The sequence below is a fragment of the Acinonyx jubatus genome, chromosome E2 (genome assembly GCF_027475565.1).
Source record: "Acinonyx jubatus isolate Ajub_Pintada_27869175 chromosome E2, VMU_Ajub_asm_v1.0, whole genome shotgun sequence".
NCBI classification, from domain to species: domain Eukaryota; kingdom Metazoa; phylum Chordata; class Mammalia; order Carnivora; family Felidae; genus Acinonyx; species Acinonyx jubatus.
The window spans coordinates 11,656,208-11,681,820 of NC_069396.1; positions in this window are offsets into that span (position 1 = coordinate 11,656,208).

Here is a 25,613-nt window from a genome sequence, read left to right on the forward strand (position 1 = left end):
AGATTTAAACAACAAGAAAGCCCATCTAAGGACCACAGGCCAGAAGAAGTGAACAGCTCTTTTATGAGGTCTGCCCCCAACTGCTGGCTGAGGAGAGGCTTGGGCCATCATTCCAGATAATTAAGTCCCCTGAACCTGCCCTCTTTCAGAGACATCTCGGGAAATATCACCACCAGAAACACAACCTCCAGGGTCTGTCTGTTTTACTGTGTAGATCCTGACTGGAAAAGGGGGACAGTAAGTGCATCCAGGCCATCATCTTTCAGATCCCTCTACTTGGGCATGGCTGTGCACTCCACATACTGTACCACAATGCCTGGCCCGGATGTGCAGAGAAAATAGTCACTGAATCTGAGAGTAAATGAGGTCTGAGATATCCCTGTCCTACAATCTAAAACTTGGGGAATCTTCCAATGCCAAAGTGATACAGTGACTATTTTAAGAATGCCTACCTTTGGGGCGCCTGGATGGCTCAGTCAGTTAAGCGGCCGACTTTGGCTCAGGTCATGATCTCGCGGTCCGCGAGTTCGAGCCCCGTGTCGGGCTCTGTGCTGACAGCTCAGAGCCTGGAGCCTGTTTCAGATTCTGTGTCTCCCTCTCTCTGCCCCTCCCCCATTCATGCTCTGTCTCTGTCTCAAAAATAAATAAACGTTAAAAAAAATTTAAAAAAAAAAGAATGCCTATCCACAAATGAATTATGCTTAGAAATCAATACTCATACTTCTTTGTTTCTTCTTATCCTCCCTACTTATCACAAACTTTTTTTTCATTTATATATGGATGATCCTCACCTTTTGGGAGAGTTCAGAAAACATAACAAGACATGTCTTAACCACTGGTGAATTCCCAGTGTCCTGCGTAACAACTGAAACATAGTAAGTGGTCAGTAAGAATTTGCCGTTGAAAACATACTGTATTTTCCACTGAGCACCTCCTCACAAGGGCATTGAGAGTTTAAATCAGGTAATATATGTAAAATGTGTAGTTTCCTGCACAAATTAAATAATAAATAAAATATAGCCCTTGTTTCACATGAATCAAATTCCTGCTTCTTTCAAACAAACGTCAGCATTTCATTCAATCTTCTCTTTCACTGATGATAACAGAATTTATGATATATAATCATTTTATTTTTTTACCACTAGTGGCCTATACTCTTTCCAGACCCTTGTCTGTATATGTTGTATAAGTGAAATATTGTTATTTAAGATAAAAAGCACTGAGTTTCCATACCAATTATTTTTACAACGGTCCATAAATTCCCCAGACATTGAGAAAGAATGACTCTGCCAAATTAAACTATAGTGTACACATGCCACACATGCATTGTTCTATAGTGATTATGCAAAATATCAACAGCACCAAGGTTGAGTGTAATTAGGTAATTCACAAAGCTAACTCTTATTCTAAAAGCTAATAAACTACTCTGAAACTTGCTTATAGTCACAGCCTCCTGAGCTAAACAATGTGGGATTTTAAAAAATTAAAGCAAAAATAAATTTCATAAAGTATTTTTAATGTTTTTCTGTCTGTTAACATCTCAGTAGAAATCTTAAAGAGAACAAAAGAGCCGACTCCATTTATTTATTTTCCAAATATCCCTCTGGCACTTTGTGATAATTATGTGAAGTACTAATGGCATTTAAATTTTATTTAGTCATTAGACTTCTTTAGAGCTTTAGCTCCAGAATCCAAAGTGCTTTATGAAGAATTTATAAGCCCCATTATCCAGAAAGTAAGGAGCAAAAGAACTCATTTAATTGTGCATAACTGTGTGCTGATGTTTTTGCCTATATTTACGGAAGGAGGAGGTCAGAATTCCACTAAGTTTAATGGCATCACCAGTAGCAGCATTATCATCATCATATAATAATAAAACCATTGTTTATTGAGCCTTTACAATATGCCTGACACCATTCTAGATATTTAACCTCACAATAACCCTATGAGGCAATGATTATTAATTACATTTACAGATAAGGAAACGGAAGCTCAGAGAGTTTTAGTAACTTGCCCAACATTGCACAGTGGTTGAGAACCAAACCACTGTTTAGATTCAGGTCTGACTCTAACAGTTGTTATCCTAACCCATGCTATACTAACACACATCTATGTGTATGAGACATCTATGTGTATCTATGTGTATCTTAACCCATTCTATACTAACACACATCTATGTGTATGATTTCCCTGAAGCTACTATAGATAGAATAGGCAGTTAGACATGAGATGGAGAGAAAGGTGATGACTAAATAGGTGACCCATTAGAAGCCTGAGGACTAAATCCCGACTTTGTGGCTCTTAACATCTTGGCCTTGCTGCTTCCAACACCCCAGGGCTGACAGACCAAGAGCCATAGGTACATAACGTGCAGTCTCCTCTTCAACCTTTGTGCCAGGGTAACCTATAGCTTCATTATAATATATTTACATTGTGATTTTGACACCCCCCACCCAACGATGGCCGTGACAGTTCTGCCAGGAACCTTGTAAGGTAAAAAACTCCCCCTCCCAACTGGTAGAGGGAGTCCCTCAAATGACTGGAAACAACCTCAGTCAGAGACTGCTCTAGCTATGACCCATAACCAATGGAAACACAAAAAGAAAAGACCTAACGCCAATGCAGTTGCCACCTCTGAGCCTGCCCACTCTCCCACCCTGAGAGTGTACGGTCCTTAATAAACTGCTTTGTGCTTGCCACTCTCCTTCTGGCTGTCTTTATTAGAGGACAGATCCTCATGTAAATCTTTCGTAGGGAATCCCAGAACCAAGACCTCCCGTCACACAACAGCCTCTCCCATTGGTAACACTATGGTACCCTGGGAAAATCCCAATGTATAATGTGTTTCTATCAAAAGCTTTATGCAAGGCTGCCCAAGCTTGTTTGGGCTTGTGTGAAGAGATGCCCCCTACTACTTATACCTGCAGTAAGAGAAAGAGAAGTCAAGAAGGGGCAGCTAATGAGAAGAAACGTAGGAAAAGTAGGAAAAGCATATAAAAAAAAAATTCATTTTCTCAAGTTCACAGTAACTTCAACTGGCCAAAAAGTTTTGCCCATCAAGGCCATACTTCAAAAATTCATCAGTGTATCAGTTTGGGAAGGACTGTGCTTCGAAATGGTTCTTTACAATTTATATTTTTAGGTCATTCAAAAGGCTGCATTTTAGTGGCAGCTGGCTGGCTCAGTTGGTGAAGCATACGACTCTTGACCTCAAGGTTGTGAGTTCAAGCCCCACACTGGGTGTAGAGATGACTTAGAAATTTTTTTTAATCTTTAAAAATAAATGCTACTATCATTTTTTTAAAAAAGGTCTCGTAAGATTGATTCAATCAATAATTTGCTCAAGAAAATATCTATTTGGCACAAAGATCACTTGTTTTCAAGCTTCTATCCAAAGGAGCACACGGTTCAAGTCGTGGTATTTAGAAATAATGCACAGGTGAGGGGAAGGGGGCAGAGGAATGTGCACAGGTGAGGGGAAGGGGGCAGAGTAATGATCTAACAGTACTACCATGAGGACCACCTGGGAGCCCCTAAGAATTCTGACTGGAAAACCAAGGTCATCATGAATCATATTTTTTTATAAAGATTATTTTCCTGGGTGGAGGCTGAGTCTCTTGAACCAGTCACTTGTCTTGACTTGGACTTCACTTCTACCTATGGAAGACATAAATTGTCGGCATATACAAGGCTCCCTTGGGCCCTTCGCAGGCAATGTCTCCCACCCCAAGAATAGCTATTCCAACTCTTCTGCTTTCTACAACTGTTGATTCATTTTGCCTGTTCTTGAATTTCACATGAATGGAATTGTACAGTTTGACTATATTTAGAACTGGATTCTTGAGCTTTTCATTATATATGCAAGCTCATCCATATTTCCCTCAGTAGCAAAAGTCTGTTTTTCTTTCCGTGTTATACTGTCTTAAATAAGTAGGTCTCCATTCTCCTGTTGATGGGCATTTACCTGCTTTCTAGAACTGGGGTATGAGGAATAAAGTTGCTGTACACACTCTTGTGCTTGTTTTTTGGTAGATTCAATTCTCAAAGGTAAATATCTATAAATAGGTTTGCTAATCCACATTGTAGGCCTAAGTTTAGCTTTAATAGATAGTTCCAATTAGTTGCAACAATTTAAATTTCTTGAGATTTGTTTCATAGCTCAGCATGCATCTTGAGAGCTCCACCACACTCGAAAGGGATGTGTTTTAGAAACAATTCTATCAAGGGGGTTGATGATACTGTTCCTATCTTCTATTCCTTATTGATTTTCATGTCTACTTATATTAATTGAGAGGACGTGTTAATATCTTCAACCATGATAGTGCAACTGTCTATTTTCCCTTTAATTCTGGCTATTTTTGTATCCTGTAACTGGAAGCTCTATTATTAGGCACATGTGTATTAATTGTGTGTATTAATTGTGATAAGACAGCATTGTTTCCATTATAAAATGTCCCTCTTGGCAAACCATAAGAGACTCTTAAATATTGAGAACTGAGGGTTGATGGCGCTTAGGGAAGAGGGGAAAGTGGGTGATGGGCATTGAGGAGGGCACCTGTTGGGATGAGCACTGGGTGTTGTATGGAAACCAATTTGACAATAAATTATATTTAATATTAAAAAATAAAATAAAAAACATCTAATTAAAAAAATAAAAATAAAAAATAACATTTACCTTTTTATCAATTCTCATCTTGAGGTGGATATTGTCTAATATTAACATATTATTGCCTCCTTCTCATGTTTATTGCTTGCATGACCTATCTATTCCTATCCTTTTGCTGTCACCTTTTATTTGTTTTTATAATTAAAGTATGTTTCTGTAGATAGAACTTAATTGGATCTTGCTTTGTTTCCCTCCTGTCAGACAACCTCTATCACTTAACTGGCACATTCATTCCATTTACATTGAATATTATTTTAGATCTAGCTTGATTTTGGTTTACCATTTTGCTATTTGATTCCTCATTGTCCCATCTGTTTCTGTTTGCTCTATCCCTTCTTTTCTGCCTCATTTTGAGTTAATGAAATATCCTCAGTATTTCATTTAAGTTCCTATATTGGCTTTTTAGCAATCTCTTCACCTGTTTCATGTCAACTTAGAGGTTACATTATGAATAATACAATTATCACTATCAACTTTATGTTAATAGTATAATATCTTACATAAAATGTATTAATTTTCAACAGTATCAGTCTATTAACCCCAATCCCCAGTTTCTGTGCTATTGTTGATACATATTCTTACCATCCTATGTTATAAACTGCACAATTAGAATATGTTACAAACTGCCCAATTTGGAGTTATCATTTATGCTCTACATAATCAAATGGCGAAAAATGTTACTGTCTCTCCTGTGGAGCACCACAGTATCCTCTCCACTGGCTTTCCACTTCCATTTTTGCCCTCCTTTTATGTCACTGTTTACACAACAGCCAGAGATACTTGCTTTCAAATGCAAAATGGATGATGCTATATGTCCCAAGCTTGATTTGCTTCAAGGACTTCCAAGGATGAAATGCAGACTCCCAGAAGTCATCTTGTATTAATCTTCTAGGACTTCTATAACAAAATACCACAGACAGCGTGGCTTAAACAAAATTATTTTCTCCCAATTCTGGAAGCTAGAAGTCAATGATCTAAATATCAGTAAATTCAGCTTCTGGTAAGATCTCTCTTCCTGACTTGTAGACAATTCCTTCTTGTGGTGTGCTCACATGGTCTTTTCTCTGTGAGCACAGACAGAAAGATCTTTGATGTCCCTTCTCCTTATAAGAACAGTAGTTCCCAGGTGGGACCCCACTCTTATGAGCTTATTTAACCTTAATTTACCTCCTTAGAAGCCCTATATCCAAATTTAGTCAACTGGGGCAGGGGTTAGGGCTTCAACAAGTGAATTTGGGTAGGGGGACATAATTCAGCCCATAAGTAATAGGCCTGAAATGCTCTGCCTGGGGCTAAGGAGGAAAAGATCTTTCTAGCTTATATATGACCTAACACAACACACAGGCACAAATGTTAACAGTCTTTATCAATTCAGGATGGACTTCACTAGGCCCGTCTGTGTAAGCATAACTTTCATGGACTCTTAGACCCCACCTCTCAGAGCAGTTTAAATCCTCAAAATAGGGAATCTTATTTTGAACAAGTGAAATCACACCACAATTTAAACCTAGCAATGATCTAGGAACAGCCAAAATGCCTTCTGTGCCTACACATTACATCCCTATGCAAGTCCTGAGTACACTTGCATAGAGTTCTGCATGCTCAGGATGACCCCAACACAGGATCCTAATGAACAACTAAGTGGTACTCAGGAGCCCCAAGAAGAGGGCCAGGGAGAGGGAGAGATGGTGAATTAAAAGTAGGTGAGCTAAGGATGCCTGGCTGGCTCAGTCGGTAGAACATCTGACTCTTGATCCCAGGGTTTTGAGTTCAAGCGCCACATTGGGTGTCAAAATACTTTAAAAAAAAAAAAAAGTGAGCTAAAAAAGATTACACTCAAGCACTTATTTTGGAGAAGATTCAATTAACTACAGAGGAAAAAGCAAACAAGTTGGCACAAAATTTGACCCAAAACAAAATAAAAACACTTGACCCAATTGCTAAGTGCACAATTCTTCCTTCACAATGATTGTTAGCATCTGAGTAATTGCAATCAATTTATCTACATATGACATTTACCCAGAAACAACAAATAGTTCACTAAAATCATTTGATAATTATTTTTTATAAATACCTCAATAAAAAGGCTTGGTCTCCTATCTCCTAGGCCTGTTGGAAAATAAAAAACTGTATTCTACAGTAACGTAACAAAAGTCCGACTCTTGTGTGCATCTGGCCTTTATTATTTTAAGTGATCTGGATGTTTGCCTGAGTTGTCAGTAATGTTTTGCCTTATTTAATATAGCAGCCCCTTCCAAGTGCTGAAAACAACCCACCAAATGAGGCTGCTCTCTCAATCTTTTTCATTTATTCCATAACATTTTATTTGCTTCCTATCACTGTTGTAACAAATCAACACAAAATTAACAGCTTACAGTTTTGTAGGTCAAACATCTGGTGAGGGTCTTATCAGGCTTCAATAAAGGTATTAGAAGGACTGGGTCCCTTTCTGGAGGGGTTAGGGGAGGACTTTTTTCCTTGCTCATACAGATTACTAGCAAAATTCAGTTCCTGTAGTTGTGGAACTGAGATCTGTCTGCTTCCTAGAAAGCAGCTGAGGGTCATTCCCTGACTATAGGACACCCGCATTCCCTGGCTCATTGCCCCTCTTCCTCCTTTCAAGGCAGACTCTCACACTTTGAATCCTCCACCTTTTTCCACAGCATCCCTCAATGACCAAGCCAGATTAGACTGGGTCCACCTGGATATCCAGGGTAATTCCTGGTGCAAAGTCTCAATTACATCTTCAAAACTCCTTTTTCCATGGAAGGTGACATATTCACAGGTTCCTGGGATTAGAATGTGGACATCTTTGAGAAGGCCATTATTCTGCCTACCACACTAGTGCAAGAAGGTCTTCGGTCCACATTCTGGGCATCTTGCGGCAACATTTTCAGGCTCTCTTCTCTCCTCCCTATCATGCAGAGAAGGTCACTCACTGCTAGATGCACAAGGGCTATCATTTTCACTTGCACTGGATTTTCAGCCTCTCAGATTTGGTGGACACCTAAATGGTGTGGACTCTGTTCCTCAATTAAGACCAGACTTTGCCACCACTCCAGCTACAGGTTCTCCAGAGGGGATCCAAGGCGATATTTCTACTAATATTTATCATCATTACCAGCAGAACACAGTCTTTTTACGTACCATTAACTTTAACATAAAACGAAAAAGGTGCAGGAACCTAGCAATAACTTGGTAGAGATTACTTCCAGGAAAGGCACTTCAAAAATGCCTTCAATTAAAACGAAAAAAAAATTTAATGTCTGAATGAACATTAAAAAATAAAAACAGGGGAGGCAAAGATTCCTCTTTAAAGTTAAATAAATTTTTAACTAAACAATTTGTTAATTGATCACTTGAATCGCTATCAAAATCATATACAAAGATGGGGCTTTTATATTGGAAAAATAAAACTAATAGATATTCTTCATTAGGTCTGAAATCTTTCTAGATACAAGTAAAAATAAACGTCATAATTCAGTAAAATTAAAGAAAATGGGATCAGGTATGTATTCATTTACCTTTGAGCAATCTGCACAAGATTAAAGGGCAGGTCAAAAAGTCAAATGCCCTAAAGAATGAATAGATAAGCCAAGAAGTTAAAGAGAAATTAAAAAGTACATGGAAGCCAATGAAAATGTTAACATCACAGCCCAAAACCTCTGGGATGCAGCAAAAGCAGTCATAAGTGAGAAGTATACAGCAATCCAGGCCATCCTAAAGAAGGAAGAAAGGTCAGGGTGCCTCAGTGGCTCAGTCGGTTAGGCGTCCAACTTCAGCTCAGGTCATGATCTCACAGCTCATGGGTTTGGGCCCCGTGTCAGGCTCTATTGCTGACAGCTCAGAGCCTGGAGTGTGCTTCGGATTCTGTGTCTCCCTCTCTCTCTGCCTCTCTGCCTGCTAATGCTCTCTCTGTCTCTCAAAGTAAATGTTAAAGAAAATTTTTTTAAAGAAGAAATGTCTCAGATACACAACCTAACCTTACATGTTAAAGAGCTAGAAAAAGAACAGCAAATAAAACCCAAAAACAGCAGAAGATGGGAAATAATTAAGATTAGAGTAGAAATCAACGATAATGAAATAAAAAAAAGAAAAAAGAAAAAAAACGAAATTGACAAACCACTAGTCAGTTTGTTTAAAAGGAAAAAGGCAAAGACCCAAATAAATAAAATCAAGAATGAAAGAGTACAGGTCACAAGCAACACCACAGAAATACAAAAAATATATTAAGAGCAATTATATGCCAACAAATTGGGCAATCTGGAAGAAATGGACAAATTTCTAGAAACACAAACTACCAAAACTGAAACAGGAAGAAAGAGAATATTTGAACAGACCCATAACCATTTAAGAAATTGAATCAGTAATCAAAAATCTCCCACAAATCAAGAGTCCAGGGCCTGCTGGAATTCCAGGGGAATTCTATCAAACACTTAAAGAAGAGTTAACACCTATTCTTTTGAAGCTGTTCCAGAAAAAATAGAAATGGAAGGAAAACTACCAAACTCATTCTACAAGGCCAGCATTACCTTGATTCCAAAACCAGACAGAGACCCCACTAAAAAGGGTAACTACTGACCAATTTCCCTGATGAACATGGACGCTAAAATTCTCAACAAGATACTAGCCAACCAGATCCAACAATACATTAAAAGAATTATTCACCACGATCAAGTGGGATTTATACCTGGGATGTAGGGCTGGTTCAATATCCATAAATCAATGCGATCCATCACATTAATAAAAGAAAGGACAAGAACCACATGATCCTCTCAACAGATGCAGAGAAAGCATTTGACAAAATACAGCACCCTTTCTTGATAAAAACCCTCAGGAAAGTAAGGATAGAAGGATCATACCTCAAGATCCTAAAAACCATATACAAAAGACCCACCACTGCTATCATCTTCAAATGGTAAAAACATAGCTTCCCCCTTAAGGTTATGAACATGACAGGGATGTCCACTCTCGCCACTGTTATTCAACATAGTATTAGAAGTCCTCATCTCAGCAATCAAAACACCACCAAGAAAAAAAAAGGCACCCAAATCGGCAAGAAGGAAGTCAAACTTTCACTCTTCGCAGATGACATGATATTCTATATAGAACACACACAAGATTCCACCAAAACACTGTTAGAACTGATCCATGAATTCAGCAAAGTTCAGGATATAAAAATCAATGCACAGACTCAGTTGCATTTCTATACACCAATAATGAAGCAGCAAAAAGAGAAAATCAAGGAATCGATCCCATTAACAATTGCACCAAAAACCATAAGATACCTCGGAATAAACCTAACCAAAGAGGTAAAAAATGTATACACTGAAAACTATAGAAAAAATTCAAAGTAATTGAAGAGACACAAAAAAATGGAAAAATATTCCACAGTCATGAATTGGAAGAACCAATTTTTTTTAAATGTCAATACTACCCCAAGCAATCTACATATTCAGTGCAATCCCTATCAATGCAATCCCTATCTGGCATTCTTCACAGAGCTAGAACAAACAATCCTCAAATTTGTATGGAACCAGCAAAGACCCCAAATAGCCAAAACAATCCTGAAAAAGAAAACCAAAGCTAGATGCATCAAAATTCCGGACTTCAAGATTTATTACAAAGCTATAATCCTTAAGACAGATGGTACTAGCTCAAAAACAGACATACATCAACGAACAGAACAGAGAACCCAGAAATGGACCCACAAACGTATGGCCAACTAATCTTTGACAAAGCAGGAAAGAATATCCAAAGGAAAAAAGACAGTCTCCAGCAAACGGTGTTGGGAAAACTGCACAGTGACATGCAGAAGAAGGAACCTGGACAACTTTCTTACGCCATACACAAAAATAAACTCAAAATGGGTGAAAGACCTCAATGTAAGACAGGAAGCCATCAAAATCCTCGAGAAGAAAGCAGGCAAAAACCCCTTTGACCTTGGCCGCAGCAACTTCTTACTCAACAGGTCTCCTGAGGCAAGGGAAACAAAAAGCAAAAATGAACTACTGGGTCATCATCAAGATAAAAAGCTTCCACAAGGGAAAGGAAACAATCAGCAAAACTAAAAGGCAACTGACAGGATGCGAGAAGATATTTGCAGATGACATATCAGATAAAGGGTTAGTATCTAAATCTATAAAGAACTTACCAAACTCAACATCCAAAAAACAAGTAATCTAGTGAAGAAAAAGGCAAAAAACATGAATACACACTTTTCCAAAGAAGACATCCAGATGCCCAACAGACACATGAAAAAATGCTCAATTATCACTCATCATCAGGGAATTACAAATCAAAACTACAATGAGAGGCACCTGGGTGGCTCAGTCAGTTAAGCATCCAACTTGAGCTGAGGCCATGATCTCACAGCTAATGAGTTGGACCCCACATCAGGCTCAGAGTGGGCTCGGTGCTGACAGCTCAGAGCCTGGAGCCTGCTTCAGATGCTGTGTGTCTCTCTTTCTGCCGCTACCCTACTCACACTCTGTCTCTCTCTCTCTCTCTCCTTCAAAAATAAATAGTAAAAACAATTTTTTTTAAACCACAATGAGATACCACTGCACACCAGTCAGAATGCCTAAAAGTAACAACTCAGGCAATGAATGACAGATGTTGGTGAGGATGAGGAGAAAAAGATGAGGATGCACTACTGGTGGAAATGCCAACTGTGCAGCCACTCTGGAGGTTCCTCAAAAACTTAAACATAGAACTACCCTCCGACCCAGCAATTGCACTACTAGGTATTTATCCAAAGGATACAGATGTACTATTCCCAAGGGGCACATGCACCCCAATGTTTATAGCAGCACTACTCACAATAGCCAAGGTATGTAAAGAGACCAAATGTCCATTGACACACACACACACATATATACACACATATATATATAACGGAATATTGCTCAGCAATCAAAAACAATGAAAACTTGCCATTTGCAACAACATGGATGACTGGAGGGTTGATGCAAAGTGAAATTAGTGAGAGAAAGACAAATATAGTATGACTTCACTCATATGTGGAATTTAAGATACAAAACAGATGAACTTAAGGGAAGGGAAACAAAAATAATATAATAACAGGGATGGGGACAAAACATAAGAGACTGTTAAATATAGAGAACTGAGGGTTGCTGGAGACATTGTGGGTGGGGGAAAGGGCTAAATGGGAAAGGGGCATTAAGGGGGACACTTGGGATGAGCACTGGGTGTTATATGTAGACGATGAACTGCTGGATTTACTCCCGAAATCATTATTGCACTGTATATAGCTAACTAACTTGGATGTAAATACATAAACAAAAAGAAAAACCAATTTTTAAAAAGCCAAATGCCTCATCTTAATGGTTGTGATCCCATTTTCTTAGTGCCAGTGGCTTTGCCCACATCTGCTCCATACAGCGCTATCTAGGATATAACTTGCAAACCCGGGAAGTTTATTCAAAATAAGATGTTCCTATGGTTGTCCATCAAGATTACCTCTCCTCCTTCACTTCATTTTTCTCCCTAGCACTTATTCCACATGCCATAGAAAAAGCTCATTAACTTGTGCATTAATGACTATACTGACATCTAACAATGGCCATGAGGCTCCCCACCCCTTGATGCACTATCCACAGTACAGGTTGCACAGTCGGGAATGCTACATAAACAATAATGATGACATCACAGATCCAAGGCAAGGGATATGACATTTATTGTGAATGAATCATTATTCTTACAAGGTTTTATTTGAATTCTTCTCTTTCCTTTTTACCTTGGGGTGTGTGGGGGGGTGGTGTTTATCTATTTTATTGTCCACATCTCTTCTGTTGATCAATTCACTTTTCTTCCCCTCAGGTAAATTGAGCACAACAAAAGCAAAGACCCAGGTGAGGTCAAGACAATTCCGAGTATCAACAGCCATAACAAAATGACTCAGGGTATGTTTTGCAGAAACCAAACTCACAGCCTAATGTCCTTCGTCCCTCCCTGACAGCCTTCAGCAGGCACATCAAGTCATCTCTGAAAAGGAATGCAGGTTTAAAATGAACAAACAGCAAAATCAGACCCATAAATACAGAAAACAAACTGATGGTTGCTAGAGGGAAGGGGGACGGGGATGGGCAAAATGGACAAAGAGGAGAGGGAGATATGGGCTTCCAATTATCAAATGAGTAAGTCAAGGGAACAAAAGGCACAGCATAGAGAGTAAAGCCAATATTGTAATAGTATTGTATGGTGTCAGACCACAGCTGCACTCGCGGTGAGCACAGTATACCATACAGAGTTGAATCACTAAGGTGTACGCTTGACGTTATTGTAACACTGTGTGTCAATTACACTCAAAAAATTTATTTTTTTTAACGTTTTCAATCTTTATTTTTGAGTGACAGAGTGTGAGTGGGGGTGGGGCGGAGAGAGAGAGGGAGACACAGAATGTGAAGCAGGTTCCAGGCTCCAAGCTGTCAGCACAGAGCCCATCATGGGGCTCCAACTCATGAACCGCAAAACCATGACCGAAGCTGATGTCGGACACTTAGCCAACTGAGTCACCCCAAAAAATTTTTTAATACAATTTATTGTCATCTTAGCTAACATACATTGTAAATGGTGCGCTCTTGGTTTTGGGGGTAGTTCCCATGATTCACCACTTACATACAACACCCAGTGCTCATCCCAACAAGTGCCCTCCTTAATGCCCATCACCCATTTTCCCCTCTCCCGTGCCCACCCATCAACCCTCAGTTTGTTCTCTGTATTTAAGAGTCTCTTATGGGTTTGCCTCTCTCTCTGTTTCAAACTATTTTTCCCCTTCCCTTCCCCCATAGTCTTCTGTTGTTTCTCAAGTTCCACATAAGACACTCACATTTAAAAAAAATTTTTTTTGTAAGAACACAGGTTTGTTTAGAATGTTCTGCCTTAGGTAAGTTAATTAACTACCTCCAAACCAAGCTCTAATATCATGGTGGAGCACGGAAGCCATGAATTTCCTTCCTACATGAGCTGATGGCCCAGTAGCCTGGAGTAAGTCCCTAAATTCTCAGTTCCCACTACTTATAATGAACATTCTCTAGTGGATTTACAAGCTTCCTTCAAACTAGAATGTCCTATAATTTTAGTCTTAGAATGGAATGACCATTCTCTAATGATATAAAACATGCCTGGAATTCAAAAGGTACAAAAGATTATAACCTAATCCAGAAATAGGTTATTTTTTCTAGGTGGTATCTTGAGGTCCATTCCACACCTACTTTCAAGAACAAAGAGAATGGCTGATAAGGAAAGTCCTATTTCAAACTGTAATTCATTCCATAGATAAAAGTAAGACTTGAGAGCAAACTGTCAGTGCCCCTTCCCATACAGCCTCAGGAATGAATAATTAACTCACTTGAACCATCATTTGTGGAACTCCAACAATGTGCCATAATGTGCTGGTTGGTACAACCACCATGAGAAATAAGAAAACAGCTCTAATAATATTAATCTCATCAGGATAATTGAAAAATATTTTTAAGTACTATTTGTAATACAATATGAGAAGGGTGGTCATTAATAAGGGCTGGCATAAATAAAGATCAACTCTAATTTATTTCAACACAATGCCTGCATGACAAAGGAAAGAGTATCTATGTACTAAAATCATGCAGTGAGAGAAGATAAAATCAACTGCCTCTGACAAGCTGACATTGAAACAGGACCCCTGCTTTTGTGCTAAATAAAGACATCCATTTGTCCACTCTTCACACTTATGGTAAAATCAGGATGGAATGTAAAGGGAAATAAAAGGTAATGATTTTGGAACAAAGCTGCATGATGCAAGTGCTCTATCGGGAATAAACAGACAAGGAGCAAGTTAGAGGGTTCTGTGCAATGAAGGTCAGTTTCCAGTCCATTCGGCAGAATCGATACAATGCCTTGGACTTGCAATAGGTCTCATAAGTCATAGATTGACTGGGCCATGTATCAACCTCCACTCTGCATAGCTTTCATTGCCTCTCATCGACAAGCATTGCTGAGAAAAAAAAAAATCTGTGATCAGAATCTGCAAGGAGTGGAACACTGCCCACACATAGACTGGCAGAGAAACCGAGTGGATAACCAACAACAAAAAGTACCATCACTTTCAGGAGACTGTGTGTCAACTCTGGAATTGATTTCCAAAGTCAAAATTGAAACTGCCATCAGAGGCTTCCTCTGAAATTCCTTTTCATAAAGGAGGTTTGTCTCAATGAAAACTCAAGTTCTGCACAAGTCAGAAAGGTCCAGAGAATCATATTAATGTCCAACCTTCTCTTTGATATGGTTTTCTCACAGGAAAATATTTGACAAAATAGAATAAAGAAACAGAAAGGGAATAATAAGCACCAGTAAATACCATTCATTCCTCCAGGCACTCCTCCTAGAGCTAATATTCCATCAAGAGGAGACAAAAATTAACAAAAAAATAAGCAGGTCATATATAGTACATGACAAAGGGATATGCACAAACAAAGTAGCCAAGGCAGGGAGATAATCTGGGAAGAGTGGGGCTGCAACAGACAACAGACAATACGATGTTGCAATCACCTATAAAGTAGGTTATTAAAGCACAATCTTCTGATGCCACCACTCCAAGTAACACCATCACCACTCACCGTCCAAAGGGAGGTTCACATGGCTTCACCAGACTCTCGCTTATAGTTTGAACTCTGAGCTAGCAACCAAAACCCATACAGAGCAATCATCCCCTAGTCTCTTGTCTCAATCTAGCCATTTGATGGGCCAGAAAGATAAAACTCTGACTATAATAGTAGCTAAGATTTACATAAAATATTCTGTGATCATTCAGGTACATCCTAAGAGCTTACATATGTTGACTTATTTAATGGCTCATTCGACTCCAGTAAGGCTTATTACCAACCCGTTTTTCAGACAAGTAGACTAAGACAGTGAGGGTACCCTGAAGAACGGATTTGGGATTTGAAACCAGATGTTCCAGTTCCAGAGGCTGTGCGCTTAGCTACCACCGTATAGAGAGACATGTGCCTGCAGCCAACAGTCTTCCTGTTTTCTCCATTTGGACAGCAAATGGTCTACATGAAATTAATGTGCCTAAAACAAAACTCTGGATCCTTCATACATCTTCCCTCCACTCTTTTCCACCTCTGCACACCTGTTCCTACCCAGGCTTCCAGAACTGCCTTTATAAATAGAGCACCATTCACACAGCTGCTCAGGCCCAAAACTTAAGCTTTCATTTATCTGCTTGTCTCTACAACCTTCATCTGATCTGTCTGAAAATCCTGCAACATATTTCTCAAATCCAGCAACCGCCAATCACTTCCAGGCCACTGTCAGGTCTCACCTACAAGAGAGAACAACTTTCTAGCTAGTCTGCTTCCCTCTTGCTGCCAATAGGCAATTCTCCCTCCTTGAAGTATTAGTGATCTTTGGAAATGCAAATCAAATCATATTATGCCCTTGCTCAAATCAATCTTATGACTTCCATATTAGTCTGGGTTCTCCAAAGAAACAAAACCAATAAGGTGGACACACAGAGTTAGAGAAAGATTTGTTTACTTGACAAAATTGGCTGATGCAGTTTTGGGAGCTGGCAAGTCCAAAATCTGCAGAGTGGGCTAACAGGCTAGAAATTCCCGCTAGAGTTAATGTTATAGTCTTGAGTCCAAAAGCTGAAAGCTCAGGCAGAATTTCAATGTTTCAGTCTGGAGGAAGAATTTTTTCCTCTTTAGAGGACTTCAATATTTCCTCGTAGGGCCTTCAGTTGATTAAATGAGGCCCACCTACATTATGTGGAGTAATCTGCTTTACTCAAAGTCTACTGATATAAATGTTAATCACATCTTTAAAAAAGAAAACAAAAAACAAAAAAACACCTTCACAGCAACACCTATACTGGTGTTTGACCAAACAATTGGGCACTGTAGACTAGCAAAGTTCACACAATTTACAATCACAGCTTCAAAAATTCAGAAGAAAACCTATAGCCTACTCTTCCTACCTTTTTTCCTCCCTTTTCAAGTTTTTATTTAAATTCCACTTAGTTAACATACAACACAATACTGGTTTCAGGAACAGAATTCAGTGATTCACCACTTACATACAACACCCAGTGCTCATCATAACAAGTGTCCTCCTTAATGACCATCACTCATCTAGCCCATCCCACACCCACCTCCCTCCATCAACTCTGAGTTTGTTCTCTATCTTTAAGAGTCTCTTAGGGTTTGTTTTCCTCTCTTTCCTCCCCCTCCTTCCCATATGTTCATCTGTTTTGTATCTTAAAATCCACATGAGTGAAATCATTTGGTATTTGTCTTTCTCTGACTAAATTATTTAGCTTAGCGTAACACACTCTAGTTCCAACCATGTTGTCGCAAATGTAAAAATTTCATTCCTTTTGATGCATGAGTAATATTCTGGGGTGTGTGTGTGTGTGTGTGTGTACACACCACTTCTTTAGTCATTCATCAATTGATGAATATTTGGGCTCTTCCCATAGTTTGGCTATTATTGATAATGCTGTTATAAACACTGGGGTGCAGGTACCCCTTCAAATCAGTATTCTTGGGGTAAATGCCTAGTAATGCAATTGTTGCATCATAGGGTTGTTCTATTTTTAACCCCCCCCCCGAGATTTATTTATTTGTTTTTTAAATAGAATTTATTGTCAAGTTAGCTAACATACAGTGTATACAGTTACTCTTGGTTTCAGGGGCAGATTCCCATGATTTGTCGCTTACATACAACAATCAGTGCTCATGCCAACAAGTGCCGTCCTCAATGCCCATCACTCATTTTCCCCTCTCTTCCGCCTCCCTCCAATCAATGCTCAGTTTGTCTCTGTCTACCTTTCTGCTCTCACCTTCTCCATTCTTTGAATCACCCAGCCTTCTGGTACTGGGTATGTGTGATATGTTCCTTCCTATCTACAAAAAAATGCTGTGCTTTTCCCTTTTTTCTGTACTTTGTACCTGTAATTCTCTTCCCCCCAGAACTCCAGGTCTCCAGCCTTCACTTAATCTAGGTCTCTGCTCTAATGCCACCTTCTCGGGAGGCCTTTCCTGGTCACCGTATGTCAAACAGACCACGACCCCTTATTACTCTCTCAGCCCTCTCTATCTACCTTCATAGTACTTATCAGTGTCTGGAAGCATATTGTATGCTTGTTCATTGTCCCCCTTTGCCCCACCAGACTGCTTTATTCCAACATTTAAACCTCTAGTTTTACTTACTGGATAGCTGAATAGTTTCTGCACCAAGGTGAATTGTTGGTGCCCACTTAATAAAACTGAATAAATGAAGGACAGTATACAAGTACATTTTTTAATCCTTTGGCAAAAAGGAACTGGGGAAATATTAAGAAACATTAACACTACTTTTCAAATATTTATGATATAATTGAAACTATAAATGGTATTTCTTTTCAGCTGTAATTTATATTCCATGCAACATTCTTTTTTGTTCTGGTAGTTGGTTTTTGTTTTCATATAAGGTTTTGCCAATATGTGTGTGTGTGTGTGTGTGTGTGTGTGTGTGTGTGTGTGTGTTTTAATTTGATGCCATGACTCTAAATTTCCTTTCCCTCCTAGAAGATTACACTTGGATCAACCTACCTAATCAAAGCACACTGCAGTGAATAACCACCATTTTTTAAAAAATCATGTAACGGCCGATTTCCAGAACTTAGTTATCTTGTAGAACTGTAACTTTAGAGCCTATAGTTAACCATACAGTGTTGTACTCTTAAAAGGGTGTCAACAGGGGAGCTGTCATGTTTCAGTGTTAACATAAATAGTAATAATAAAGCATGTGAACACAGAATGCTTTTGGAGGTGACAGATATTCTTATTACCTTGTTTGTGGTGATGATTATCACAGGTTGATTGCAGATGTCCAAATTCATCAACATTATACACAAAATACTTGCAACTCAATAAAAATGAAAAAGAAATTACTGATCTCCATTCTTCCACAGAACCTTGATCTCTATGCCAGCTGTACTACAGCTCTACCCATGCACTACCCACCCCTGAGTATTGTGAATTGTTGTAGCCCTTTATGTATCTTAAAAACATCATTCAATGGCACAAAAACAGACACATAGACCAATGGAATAGAAATAGAAACCCCAGAACTAGACCCACAAACATATGGCCAACTAATCTTTGACAAAGCAGGAAAGAACATCCAGTGGAAAATAGACAGTCTCTTTAACAAACGGTGTTGGCATAACTGGACAGCAACATGCAGAAGGTTGAAACTAGACCACTTTCTCACACCATTCACAAAAATAAACTCAAAATGAATAAAGGACCTGAATGTGAGACAGGAAACTATCAAAACCCTAGAGGAGAAAGCAGGAAAAGACCTCTCTGACCTCAGCCATAGCAATTTCTTACTCGACACATCCCCAAAGGCAAGGGAATTAAAAGCAAAAATGAATTACTGGGACCTTATGAAGATAAAAAGCTTCTGCACAGCAAAGGAAACAACCAACAAAACTAAAAGGCAACCAACGGAATGGGAAAAGATATTTGCAAATGACATATCAAACAAAGGGCTAGTATCCAAAATCTATGAAGAGCTCACCAAACTCCACACCCGAAAACCAAATAACCCAGTGAAGAAATGGGCAGAAAACATGAATAGACACTTCTCTAAAGAAGACATCCAGGTGGCCAACAGGCACATGAAAAGATGCTCAACGTCGCTCCTTATCAGGGAAATACAAATCAAAACCACACTCAGATATCACCTCACGCCAGTCAGAGTGGCCAAAATGAACAAATCAGGAGACCACAGATGCTGGAGAGGATGTGGAGAAACAGGAACCCTCTTGCACTGTTGGTGGGAATGCAAATTGGTGCAGCCACTCTGGAAAACAGTGTGGAGGTTCCTCAGAAAATTAAAAATAGACCTACCCTATGACCCAGCAGTAGCACTGCTAGGTATTTACCCAAGGGATACAGGAGTACTGATGCATAGGGGCACTTGGACCCCAATGTTTACAGCAGCACTCTCAACAATAGCCAAATTATGGAAAGAGCCTAAATGTCCATCAACTGATGAATGGATAAAGAAATTGTGGTTTATATACACAATGGAATACTACGTGGCAATGAGAAAGAATGAAATAGGGCCTTTTGTAGCAACGTGGATGGAACTGGAGAGTGTGATGCTAAGTGAAATAAGCCATACAGAGAAAGGCAGATACCATATGGTTTCACTCTTACGTGGATCCTAAGAAACTTAACAGAAACCCATGGGGGAAGGGAAGGGAAAAAAAAAAAAAAGGAGGTTAGAGTGGGAGAGAGCCAAAACATAAGAGACTGTTAAAAACTGAGAACAAACTGAGGGTTGATGGGGGGTGGGAGGGAGGGGAGGGTGGGTGATGGGTATTGAGGAGGGCACCTTTTGGGATGAGCACTGGGTGTTGTATGGAAACCAATTTGACAATAAATTTCATATACTGAAGAAAGAAAAAACAAAAAAAAAAATCATTCAAGCCAGAATTGGTGTTTAGATAAAAGGATGTGAAAATCAGTGGAGTCAACACTGAAAACTTATTTACATAGTGACTAATAATTAATGTTCTTTGCTTTTAAGGAAATTGCTCATCGTCTCAATATATGGTGATCCAAGATGATTTTGAATGTTCTTAGCTCCAAGTTTGCAAATTAGGTAACAACAACAAGAAATTAATGCTATCAGATTCTGCACACCTTCAAAGAAATCTTCAGGAATTTGAAGGAAACTCATACAAATTTACTGTTGGACTCTTCTGTGTTTGGCAGAGAAGGCCATTACTAGGTATTTTGTATGCCATCTGTCTTTTTTCTCCTCACAATAAACAGAGATCCAGAGAGTTTGGTATTTATACATGGTCACAAGGAATGTCCCTTTACGGAGTCAAAATTCAATCCCAGGATGTTCTGATTCCAAGTCTATGTTCTTTTCAGTGACCTGGTCACACAGGAGAATACTCCAGGCACTCCAGTTCCATAGGTGGATATGGGACACTTAGTCAAAATCTGCTCTCCCTGACTCTTAACATTTTTAGAAGAATTTCCCCTACCAGTCTATATTACAAGAATCTCTAGCGTCCCAGCATGGCCCTTAGATTCTATGTCTGTAAGGTGAGTAAGGAATCAGATAGTGAAGTCTGAGAAGCCCAGTAATTCCCCTCATCCTCTGCTACCGGGGTTTGGCCACAGGACAGAGGCCTCTCCCCAAAGGGCTAAGGCTTGGAGGCTCAGCACCCAAAAAGAGCCCTCCTGTTCCTGAAAGGAGAGCTCTGATCTCCGGCCAGTCACTCTTCCAAAACACTCAAACATCTGTGAATGCAATTCTTTCATTATTCCAAGAATGAAAAATTACAAAAATAAATTAATAAAGAAATGATACTCTAGACAGAATCCTAAAATCATGTGGATCATGTGTATTTCATGTATCAACCTCTCTGAGCCTCTCTTTAATTGTAAAATGACTAGACTGGGATTCCATAAAACCCATTCCAGCTCTAAGAGTCTGTGATCTAAAATTAAAATCTTGTAAAAAAAATAATAAAATTAAATTAAATTAAAATCTTGTTTTTCCTCTCAAATTTCACTTCACCTTATTCATTTTTTTCTCAATTAAACAGAATAATATTCTACTGAATATTAGCTCTTCCCCTACCAGTAAGAAACATACCTTGCCTTTCCATTTTGTGTCTCCTCTTTGTACCTCACAGCAGTGGCCACTTCAAGCGCCCACTCTATTTTGTGCTGAGTTTTATTTCCTTCACTTTCCTCTCCTTGAACAGCAGGTGCCAGAATAACAAGGCAGTGTGAAATTTACAGAAACAATGTGTTTATACAGTTGGCTGCCTTATCTAAAATGTAATGCTATCGGACTCTAAATCAGTTATCTTGCCATATGCTGCAAGTTACAAACAATACTGTACAAGGCTAGTACATATCATATTTTGCACAAAGGTATGGAGTTCCAAAATTACTTTTGTTAAATGCAAAATTTTCTAGGAATCCTTCTGTTACACATTTATGGAAATTAAAACACTTTTAAGCTGAAATTATTCCCTGTTTATATTACAGGGAATTATATTACCTTACATTTAATAAGGTCCCAATTAAAAACTAGTCACAGCATTAAAAATCCTTTCACTTAATCATACTGAAACACTTGAATCCTATCAGAATTCATGGTAGATCTGGGCTATAAAATGTAACTTTTTTGAAAAGATAAATACGAGTTATTTCAAGATGACCATGTTTCCTCATGAAATTTACTTTGTGATTACTTGAGAATCTTCTCTTGGATGAATTAATTTTATTTTAATTAAAGCTGAACAGAAATGCCTAGGTGGCTCAATCAGTCAAACATCCACTCTTGGTTTCTGCTCAGGTCATGATCTCACCGTTCATGGGATGGGGCTCTGCATGGACAGCATGCCGCCTGCTTGGGATTCTCTCTCTCCCCCTCCCCTGCTTGTGAGCACATGTCCGTGCACACACACACTCTATTTTTTTAATGTTTCTTTATTTTGAGAAAGTTGAAAAGAAAAAGGTTTTGTTTTAAACTACAGTATCTGAGCATATAGAAATCTCCCACTTGATTCAAATGAAAGTTATGTTTAAACTTCTCCTGTATTTTGGGTTATTAACCACTGCTTGCTACCCATCCAGAATCAATACCAGAAATGCTATTAAAGTAATTGCATTTTCCTGTTTTCCTACATCTGACATTTCTACTTTTCATCCCTTGTGAAACCACTACCCCACCCAAAACAGGGCTGGGCTTTATATGTTCCAGTGAGGGCATAAAAGAAATAGTGATTCCCTGGGTTCAAATTCAACCAATGCTCTTATAGTGTAGATAGATTTATTCTAAATCTAATTCCTGCATCATGGGCTTCTTGTTCTTATCAGCAATGATAACTTCTAACAAATCAGCGTCTCTGCTAGAATTCAGTCTTGGGCAGCACCCACAAAATCTGCATAATGCATCAAATTCAGTACATTTACTATCATTCTACATTAGGCACCAGAGGTAGAGTTAGAAAAGACCCATTTCTTGCCCTAAATTTGTTATAATTTAAGGAGCCCAGGAAGCCCTCTCTGTTCCAAAATACTCCCCCAAATGGCCTGACCATAGGGTCAGAGATCTCCACATACTTCATTCTCGTGGAGTGAGGCACTGAAAGTAATGGTGAGGATACTAGTATGCAATCTCATTAACACTTCATAAAACCTTACAGAGTAGAACCCAGGAGGGTCAGAACACTGACAATCTCAGTATTCTCTAACCCAGTTATCCCCAGCTCTGCTGATCATCAGAATCACCAAAGAGATTTTTATTAATTCAGCAGGTTAGATGTCAAGCCCAGGAACTTTCTGCAGCCAGATATGGAAACTAAAACCTTAAGTTTATTCTATTTGCTTTTTCTCATTTCCTTTCCTCTCCTCTCTTTCACCTTCCCCTTCTCATTCTCCTCTACCTCCCTCCTCTTACTTCTCCTCCCCTTCTTCCTCCTCCTCTTCCTTCTTCAAATAATTAAGTAACATAAATAAAATATGGTAAAAGTAGTGTTCTCCTAAACTATGTTATAGGTGCAGATTCTGAACATGAGGGCCAGGACTATCCTGCACCTGTACACTTTAACATCCATTCATACCCACCTTAGTTAGTAGGAATATTCCGATTCGATGTGTCAAATGTCCAAGAATAATTTGGTCATTTCATTTTTTGAAGATACTAAGCAAAAGCCTTGATTTTTTTATGTAAACGCCTTATCACAGGTAGACAGAGGGGACCTTGGGGTACTTTAGGTAATCCTACACCCAGGAAATCTGCATTATTTTTGATACTCACCACATTTACATTCTAACAGTTATGGCCCTTTAAATATCTTCTCTGTTATTGCAGAGATACTTCACTTACCAATGTGTATTTCTGAAAAGTCTAAAGAGAATTCTCAAGGTGTCTGGTTTTTTGTTTTTTGTTTTTTGTTTTTTTAATTTCCACATAATTGTTTCACCAAATGCTTGGTCTTTGGTAACATTCCTTAAGCCACCTTTTATAAGTGTTTAGGACCTTTCACCCCAATTTTCAAGGTTTAAGACCTGAATATATATTCAAGTGAAGGTGTTTGATTTTGTTTTGTTCTCTGTCTCCCCAGAAAGCAATACATGCAGGTAATTATTTTACGAAAATGTTCTACTGTTGTTTATTTTATTGCTTCCTTATTTTGGCTTTGTCATATTGTTCCCACATCTTCAAGTCTAACTGCTAATTATCTTTTCCTCAAATTTCTTAGGATTACTTTAAAACAAAGTAGATACCTCATTCACTTCCATATGATGTGCTTTATTTTGCATAGCAAATATTTATTCCACCGATAAGTATTATACGTACTATAAATCAACTTGCCATTACAAACTAGGTATGTATATCTACTATCTTAAAATTACCAGTTGTTTTTAATGAAAATGTGTTCTCATCTCTCTCAAATCTGTCAAACCATGTTGTTTTAACTTATTCTTAAACACTTTGGGGTTTTTTTTAGTCATTAACACTTTACAGGCTTTTAGCACAAAAAGATCTCTTTCCTAATCTAAGACTGTTCTTAATTCTTAATATTCTTAAGCTCTGATTAAATGGTAATTTACTGGGGCACCTGGGTGGCTCAGTCAGTTGGGCCTCTTACTTCGGCTCAGGTCATGATCTCACTGTTCTTGAGTTTGAGCCCCACATCAGGCTCTGTGCTGACAGCTCAGAGCCTGGAGCTTGCTTCGGATTCTGTGTTTCCCTCTCTCTGCTCCTTCCCTACTCTCAGTCTCTCAGTCTCTCTCTCTCTCTCAAAAATAAATAAACATTAAATAATTAAGTGGTCATTTAATTAAAAAAAAATTTTGCCCTCTAATTTCTTTCAAATGTTTTTTCATCCAATTACCAGAACTATTTTGTTGAATTATTTTGACAGCAATAACCCCAAAATAGGCATAGCATTAGGTTCATGTTCATTTTTATAAATGTCCTATGAAGTATAATATAGACATAAATGTCAATAAAAGTATATTGGTGGACTGACAAAAAAATAAAAATGAAACAAGAAAAAAATACAAAAATTTAAAAAACCAAAGGGTGAGTTGTTGATGAATTTTCACAAGGGAACTCCATGGAACCATCACTCAGATCAAGAACACGACCCAGCATTTCAGAAAGCCCCCTCTCCTAGGCCCTGTGTGCCCCTCTGAGTTGCCCCCCGAAGTTAAACACTTTGCTGAATTCTTCAATCACGTATTAATCTGCCCTTTTTTTTTTTATTTAAGGTATATTATCACCTGGCTTCTTTCACTATTTTGTTAGATTTATTCCTATTGTCACCTATAGCAATACTTCATTCATTCTTGTTATTGTAGGATACCTTACAGATACTTGTTTATTCAACTCTTGATTGATATTTGAGTGGTTTCCTGCTTGCAAATATTACAAATAGTCCTGCTACAAGCACTCTAGTAGGTGTCTTTTGGTGAATATGCATAGGCCTTTCAGGTGTTTCTATACCTAACAATGAAATTACTAGGTTAAGGGGTGCACATATACCTAGCTTGGCTGATAGTACGAAACAGTCTTTCCAAGTGGCTGTACCAATTTACACTACCATCCACAGTGCATAAGAACCAGTTGTGAGGCACTTGGCTAGCTCAGTTGAAAAAGCATGTGACTCTTGGCCTCAGGGTTGTCAGTTTGAGCCCCACATTTGGTGTAGAAATTAATAAATCAACTTTAAAAAAAAAAAGGATCCCAGTTGTTCTCTATCCTCAACCATGCTACAAACTGTTAGTATTTTTCATTTGGGATATTCTGGTGGATATATCAAGATTTACTTTTCTTTCTTTCTTTAAAAACCTTGTAAGAAGGTTTACTGCTGATATTAGGGGATAAAATATTTGATTTT